The 8,330-nt window shown below is 51.0% G+C and overlaps 1 protein-coding gene across 1 annotated transcript in view; it reads right to left on the bottom strand.

Annotated features, from left to right (window-relative positions):
• The window catches only part of MCTP2 (multiple C2 and transmembrane domain containing 2), a 192,783-nt gene extending 184,706 nt beyond the window's left edge, over positions 1-8,077 (bottom strand). Inside the window, exon 1 of the mRNA XM_004593169.3 lies at positions 7,966-8,077. The gene's annotated coding sequence lies outside the window, so the exon portion shown is untranslated. The remainder of the gene's footprint in view (positions 1-7,965) is intronic.
• Positions 8,078-8,330: the final 253 nt, after the last annotated feature.

Genomic DNA, 8,330 nt, shown 5'->3' on the forward strand with positions numbered 1-8,330 from the left:
CACTAGCACTTCCTTCCACATCCGCATCTTAGATGAGCTCTGAGTACGTCAGGGACCACACATGGCAGAGAAGGCTACCTGGATCGAGGAGACGCCAACCATATGTGCAAATAAATGCCAAGCACCTTCTAAAAATGTCATCATTTCAAAGTATTTTCAATACCCTCACACCCAAGAACAACATTTTACAGTCATAGGCAAAAGCCTACCATCCCTTCTTCAATGAACCCCAGGGACATTTGTTAAACCTATGCCTTAGGAAACAGTAATCACGCACAGACATGGTGCAGGGCAACTCAGCCCCAACTGTGCCATCTCCACAAAACCACCACTGGCAAGCCTCTAGATGCTCTTCTACACTTATCCCAACACACAGCGTAAGCCTGGATCTGTGTGTGTAAAAGATGGGTGTGTGCCATTTCATACTGCATCTGGCCACCATGAGCAGTGCAGAGCATCGGTCAGCCCCACCATGGTAACAGCACACAGCATCGGTCAGCCCCACCATGGTAACAGCACACAGCATTGGTCAGCCCCACCATGGGAGCAGCACACAGCATCGGTCAGCCCCACCATGGTAACAGCACACAGCATCGGTCAGCCCCACCATGGTAACAGCACACAGCATCGGTCAGCCCCACCATGGGAGCAGCACACAGCATCGGTCAGCCCCACCATGGTAACAGCACACAGCATCGGTCAGCCCCACCATGGGAGCAGCACACCGCATCGGTCAGCCCCACCCCACAGCCAGGCAGAAGACTATTGTCAGGCTGACTATAGTCAGGACGTCTCTACAAATCAGAATAACTACTAAAATTGCATAATCAGGCATCCAGAATTGAGCTAAGGAATAAAAACTAAAATACATTACCACTCAACCTATCATGAGGGAACGGGCTTCTTATCTCATTTGTTTCACTTACATTAAAGGCGTGTTGATGTAGAGACTGAAGAGGGAAGATGAGAGCAGGAGACAGACCAGGGGGAGACACGGGCACAGAGATAACGTTGTACGTCCTGCTCACTCTCCACATGACCACAATGGCCAGGGCTGGACCACTCCAGGCTGAGGCCAGGACTGGAGCTCCATCCTTTGTTTCCCACATGGGTCGCAAGAACCCAAACACTTGGGCCACCTCCTGATGCTTTTCTGGGCACAAAGCAGGGAAATGAATGCAAGTGGAGCAACCAGGATAGCCAGGACTCGAACTGGCACTCAAATAGGATGCCAGCACCACAGGGCATGGCTTAACCCTCTGCCAGCTACAAGACCAGGCTTCTATGAGCTGAGACAAAACAGACTGCTTATGAGGCTGTGCAAGGGGCAGCAGACTGCAGGGTGCCCCAAAGCTGTAGCATGGCCTCCCATTTCGCACTGCCACATCCTGAAAGACTACAGAATCCACGTTCAAACCAGAGGAGGAGCCCTCGCAAGCAGTGAAGAAGCCCTCTTGGTAACAGAGGAGTACTGAGAGGAGAGCCTCCAGCCTCTCCAAGATAGAAATCAGCAGAACGTCTACCACATTTGTACCCTGCGGCTCCTGAAGCGACTGCGTTTGATTAACGTGTCCTGATGCTAATGAGTAAATGAATCTAGCCAAAGCACACAGATCTAATCAATAGCACCATAAGAATGCTAGCTGAGCTTTGAAATGCCAACATCTGCTTATATTGAAAAATGGACATCACTTCCGCACGTTAAAACACAGCTAGAGTGTTCACACAAGTACATTCAGGAATTGGTGTGGTTTGGAGGCACACATGGCTGCCTGCGTCCCTCCTTCCACAAATCCACTTTGGCAGACACATGTCCATGGCCTCTTGGGTCAGCTGAAGGACAGGAAGCATTCCAGAGAACCCACCCGGCAGGAACCTGCTCTAAAGTTGAGGGCTCAAGACTACAAGAAAGCTTCAGTATCCCGGGCTCCCAACAGCAAGGCTTGAAGCATCCCTTGCCTGGAGAAGCCTCCCTATCCCAGCCTGGAGCCTGGGAACGCAGAGCAGCCTGCAGACCCAGGAGGTCAAGGGATTCCCAGCATTCCTTGCAGAACTCCGGTCCATGATTAAATGACTTCACTGGCAAACAGTACAGGTGCAATGCCTAGAGTGATGCAGGCCTGAAAGGGAATCCCAGACAGCAGTGCAAAGACACAGGTTCGATTCCAGCCAGCAGGCCCACCTTGTAGTATTACTGGTTCCTCCCAGTTTCAGGTTCTCTTTAGTAAAATGGAGATAACCCCTACCTAGCAGGTCTCTTAAGGGGATTAAGAGTGACTAAAATAATCCCACTGGTGCCAGGAGCTCAGCAGGATCAGGCTCCCAGCACACTAAATGAAAGGGACAGCAGTTGAACCCGTTGTGTATTGCACACTTAGCGGGGAGCAGAAAACTATCATTAAACATCAAAAAGAAAGCAAAACAAAAAACCATTAATGAAAAGGCACATGTGGACCACCAAACAGAAAACCCAAGGAAGGAACTGACAAGTTCTCCTGTTCACAGGGCTAAAGCCAGCAGCTGGGCAGGAATCAATTAAAACCAATGTGCTACTAAGGAGCGGGGCCATGCCCACGAGCTCAATCTAGTTTTATGGGAGGTGTTTGTGCCTGATGTTTAACAGTATTTCATCACGTGAATGCTATCTTGTGTGGTTCAGAAATCAACAGAGAACTCTTTCCCAGACTTCTTTCCTATTCCTTGCTAACAGTTTCTGGGCCAGGTCACTGAGACTGAGGAGCCAAAACACATCAGGCAGGTCCGAAACACTGAGAGCAACTTCCGGCCAGGATTCCTACAGCATTCACGACTAAGCCATGAACACAGATGGTAAGCATGCCAGACAGACAGGGGAAGGAGGGGAAGCTGCCTTCAGGTAGGGTTGGGAGGGGTCAGTTAACAGGGGATGGAGACAAAGAGCCAGTTCCATCAACAGAAAAGAAGTGGTCAAGGCGAGCACTGCCGTGAGACCAAGACATTTCATCCACACGTCATCACCAGGTGACAGCAGGGACAGGCACCTGTGGTTCCAGCTTGTCCATGGGGAGGTACTGAAGCCTGGAGCTGGGTCAGCTGACTGCAAAGGTCCCCTCCAGTCTACAAATGCAGAGGCCAAGCCAACACAGCAAATACAGACTCCTATCCACACTGGCGATGTTTTGGAGATCTACCTTAGGCATATAGAAACATAAAATAACACACATACATTTTACCTTACACAGACCTAATATTAGAATCATGACATTAGTTCTTGATGTAATTTCTTTTAAAACACACAGCCTAGATTCCAAAACTAAACAAATCTTACAAGCTCACACTCTGAAAACCACCTTTCAATAGTGCCAAGTTTGCCTGGTCCTTGTTGGTTTAGCCACAGCAAGCCTCCCTAGCAGTCAGACCTCAGGATGCATGAGAGTAAGCCATTTCCCAATCTCACTTTGAGACCGTTTGCCTGCCTTCTAGTATTCAACTGCTACTATTCCATCAGCTGAGTAATTCAGTGGTTACATGCACTGCATTGTTCAATTACCACATAAAGATGAGTTCTTGCACATCTCTGGATACCAGCCTTTAGCTTAACTGAAGAACCCTGACTGACCCATTGCACACCAATTACCCCTGCCTTGGGGTCATCCCAGTATTTCACATGTGCAACAGCCAGGACACTTACACTACAGCACTTTGCACAACACTTTTCCAGCACAACTTGTGTTACTGGTACCAATCCTGGGTGCCAAGGTGCAAACCCGATCCTCAAGTCTACTGCTTCCCTCGCCCTCCCCACCTGTACCTACCTGTCCACCTTTGTAATCTCCCAGGTATCTCTCCACTTCTTCCCTGCCTTCATTTCCCTATTGCCCCACCCCAATCCCAGCAGCCTCATCTTTATCTACAATAATGTCCTGACTCCTGCGTGGTGACAGAATGAGTGAGTTCTCTGTTGTAACCAAGGCTTCTCCACTGTCCTTGGGGTCACACCAGCATGCACTTCTTCAGACACCTCTAACAGTGAGCACATCCAGGCAGGTAACCACGGGCCACCTGGAGGAAAGAACGCATGAAGAAGTCTCCTAGGCTCACAGTCAGGTTCTGCTGCCCACTCTCACACAAACTGCCCAGGAACCAATCCTCATTCCACACTCACTCGCATCTCCAGTGCCAACAGGATGACTGCTCTGTGTTATCTACAAGGAATGCAGACATTTGTTTTCATGACAAAAATTACTGTGACAGTTCAAAACACAGCTCTCCTGGACATCTGAGACATAACTGAAGAACACCCTGAAGTCCCCTGTGGCCTGGCAGGAGGCTGATCTTTAGGAAAACTTCTGTTTTAACATCCAGCTCAAACAGCAGCATGCTGAGATGAGGCCGCCTCCCACAGTCAACTATATGGCTTCTCCCTAGGAACTTCCCAGGAGCCTATAAAGACTTCAGAGGAAGCAGCACTTCCGTGTTATGCAATCATGTGCTTTTACATATGTTCATGCACTGAGGACATTTTTAATGTCTGGGCCAGGCAAGAAAGACAAGAACATTCTTCCTTGATAACCTGTGAACTTGCCCCTAAGGAAGCTCTGAGCGAATGATCAATGAACAGGTACACTGTGAACTCATCTTAGCCTGTCTAAAAGATCTTGCTCAAAGCAAGAGCAGCACTGACAGAAACTCTCCTCAGCAGAAGGACATGGAAGATTCTAGAACCCTCCACCTGTGTCTGAATCCTGGCTGATCCTCTTCCTGGCTGTGTGGAAAACCCTTTGTCTCTCTCTGCCTCTGTTTCCCTGCATCTAAAGCAACATGATAGTGAGTGTTCTGTCATTTGAAGCAGGTGATACTTCCAAGTACTCAGTAACTGTTAGTGGTGATAACTTAAGCGAGCACTCAGCAGGCTGTATTTCTCCAAATTCCTTGGAACCAAAGGATTTTGGACTCTGGAATAAAGGAAATATCTTTGCAATGGGAAATTAATTTTATTTATATTTCATATGCACTTTATATACATTCACTGCAGGTATTATTATACAATGTGTTCAATAACTCAGTGCACAAAAGTAAGTCTTCTATTTGTGACATGTCAGGACATAGAAAGTTGTAGGTGTCATAGCATTTTGGATCTGGAGTTTTCAGGCTAATCATGTGCAGCCCACACTACACCATCAACGCATCAGTATGTGTACCCTGCAATCTCCACGGGGCCTCCATCCCCTCAGTTCATCCACAGTAAGAGCAGAGGCTGTCAGACCACACCCCACACAGAAGTCATGTGGACGCTTGCAGAGGCACAGTTTGCTGTGCCCAGAAGCCGACTTTCTGATGCAGGTACCAGGGTCTGTATATATCTAACAGGCCCCTGGCAGGTGCACAGCTGCTGCCGGACTGCAAGGACACGGTGAGACCAAACACTGGGGGCATCTCCAAGCCAGTGGAGGGGAGGGTGTGGTTACAGTTCTCATACACACTGCACTGTCAATCACACAATCCACTCCCCCAGACCTCAGCCTCCCAAGAACTCAGAAAACAGAAACCCCTCAAGAACTGGTGACTGACAGTAAGTTGGGTGAGTCACTGGCCAAAGGCATGCCTGGGAGGATCTGGAAGACCAGAGAGTCACAGGCTATGTGAGCTCAGAGTCTCCGATGAACCAGGGATCCATCCACCCCACAGAGCTGTTCTTCTGCCTCCAACCACAGCCTTCCCTCCCACACTCTGGAGGTAACGGAGCCCCAGCCTTGCCCCGGGGCGAGTGCCCGGCTGCTGGGAGGCACCAGGCTCTGGGGCACAGGGGAAGTCAGGCTGCAGTCTGGAAGGATTTCTGCGAAAGACCGCTTCCTAGGTTGCCCAATAAGGTTTCAGTCAAAAGAGAAATTTTTGCAAGTGCTGACTGATCATCTTGTCCCACTTGAAGCAGTAACTTTGGAATCATTTTTCTTAGCAAGGATCCCCAAGCTACCCACCTCACAAAGCCTACATCAGCCCCTGCTTCACATCCTTGGGTCTTCCATCGCCTGCCCCTTTGGATCTTCCTGGAAGTTTCTCTAATCCATCCCTCATCCAGCTCTTCCATGATTCTAACATCTTAACCACATCAAGTATGTTTTCACAAACCCCTATGGAGGATTTTAAGTACTCCTAGGGGAGAGTAACAGGGCGCCAGGTCAGTTTCACTGCCAAAGGATACAGGGAAACCTGTGACATCCATGATGCATGCAGAAAACCCCAACTATTCCTCCAACATCGGGGGAAGCCTTTGTTCAACAGTTGACTGGAAAAGTCTCAATGCAAACTCAGTGTGAATTTAGTGTAACTTCCAACAACTACATGGACAGTTCTATCAAAGCATGTCTCCTTCCTGACAAGAAATCTTTTCGGTTCGAGGTGCTGTTTTAATCATCATTCTACAGGGTGAGTTCAATCTGAAAATGTCACTTTAGTAGTCTACCTGCACTTTACAAAATTCTCAGTTGGATTTACCCAAAAGTCAAATGGGGAGCCATAGGACTCCTTGTCAGAGAAGCCTCACACTAACAGGTAGGCTTCAGGAAGGAAGCATAGTCCTCTCAAATGAGTGTCAGGCATGTTCATGAAGACAGATTGATACTTTTAATATTTTTAGTTCAGAGAGATAAAAAGACCTTCTACCTGCTGGTCACTCCCTAACACAACAGTCAGAGCCTTGACTCCCATGTAGGCAAGCTAGGACTCAGCCATTTGAGCCACCACCTGTTGCCCTCTGTGAGAGAGGGGATACAGGCACCCCTTTAGCTGCAGCCCCTCCTTGCTTAGATCAGGCCCGTAGTGTATGTTCAGGAAGACGCACGGCAGAGTTGATGTGTAAAAACTTGCTCCCTGCCCAACCGCCCACAGTAGGACAAGGTGTAACCAGCAGAGTGCGAGAGAAACAATGCACATTGTGTTCAGGGAAAGCTACCTTCGCCCCAGGAAGTGGACCGCATGAGTGCACATTCGATTTCTAATGCCGCTGAATTCAGGCAGTTACACTCTTTCCGCAAGTGGTCAGCAGCCACCTCCCAGGACAGCCACCTGCCCAGCACACAGCACCGCAGTGACTCCCGCCTTGGTTTCTCAACTTCAGGGGAAGTAATACAGACACACTATTTTAAGTCACAAGGTGCCTAGGAATATACTTGCCGCATGTAAATCTCACCCTTCCTTTAATGTACGTTTCCCTAAAACTCGTGGCTGTAAATGACCTATCCAACTAGCAAAAACACTCTTGGGAAGATGCCATTCTCCTGGCAGGCAAGTACAGGTGCTCCGGGTGCCTTTCTAAACTCCACCTGTAAGCAATAAACGCCCTACAATGCCCCCTTGCATCCACATCTGCGCCACATAAAAGCAAACCAGCCCCTTCTCCAAGAAGCTTGCTTTTAACACGTGTTCAGTATCTGCTAGGCATGAAACGCTGCGGATCCCCGCAGCAAACAAACGCAGGTGGAAATCACAATCCGCAGAAATCTCTCAGAACCAGGGAAAGGAGAAACTGGGGCGCTGTGGTTTATGCCAGCGCACGTTCTGAGGTGCAGCTGGGACCCTCAGACCTGAGAAAACCTGTGCGTCTGCTCAGCAAATGGCAGCTACTGAGAGCCACCCTGGCAAGGATCGCCACTCAAGCCCACCTCCACCGCCAAGGTCTCTCTCTGTCCCGGGCGTGACTGCGACACCCAGGAAGCTGCCAAGAGGTCTTGAGGCCCCCGCGCTGGGGCTGAGCAAACCCCAGGGCCAGAGCCCAAGCCCTAACCTAGAGCCGCGCCAAGTGAGGCTCTGGCAGATGAGGGACCCTCCGCCGCCGCCACGCCTGACAGGCAGCCGTGAGGTAACCAATGCCAAGGCGCCGCAGGACCCTGAACACAGACTTCCCGGGCTGGGGTCCCTCCCTGGCTCGCGCTCCCGGCCTCCAGACACCCTTCCCAACCCCTGGACCCCAAGTTTGGAGCGACCTACCCTCGCGCCCTCCTCCTCCCCGGCCCTCCAGGTGCCCAGCTCGGCACCTAGCTGAGAGCGGGCAGCCGCCCGCCGGCTTCCCCGCGCCGCCCTCACCTGTCGGGCCGGTCCCTGCCCGCAGTGCCGCAGGAGAGTCCTGAGGTGCGGGGTAGCGCCGCGGACTTCCTCGGGCTGCGCGCCCCGCCTTAAAGGGGAGGAGGCTCCGCGCGTCACCCGGGCCGCCCCGCCGCGCGCCGCCAGGTGGCCACGAGGCGCGACTCGGAGGGAGCCGGCCGGGCGTGGAGCGGGGCACGCCGGCAAGTCACGCGTGCGCCCGGGGGAGGACGTGCGAGGCGCCCAGGAAGCGCAGGTGTTTGCTACCGCGG

The sequence above is a fragment of the Ochotona princeps genome, chromosome 6 (genome assembly GCF_030435755.1).
Source record: "Ochotona princeps isolate mOchPri1 chromosome 6, mOchPri1.hap1, whole genome shotgun sequence".
Lineage (NCBI taxonomy): Eukaryota > Metazoa > Chordata > Mammalia > Lagomorpha > Ochotonidae > Ochotona > Ochotona princeps.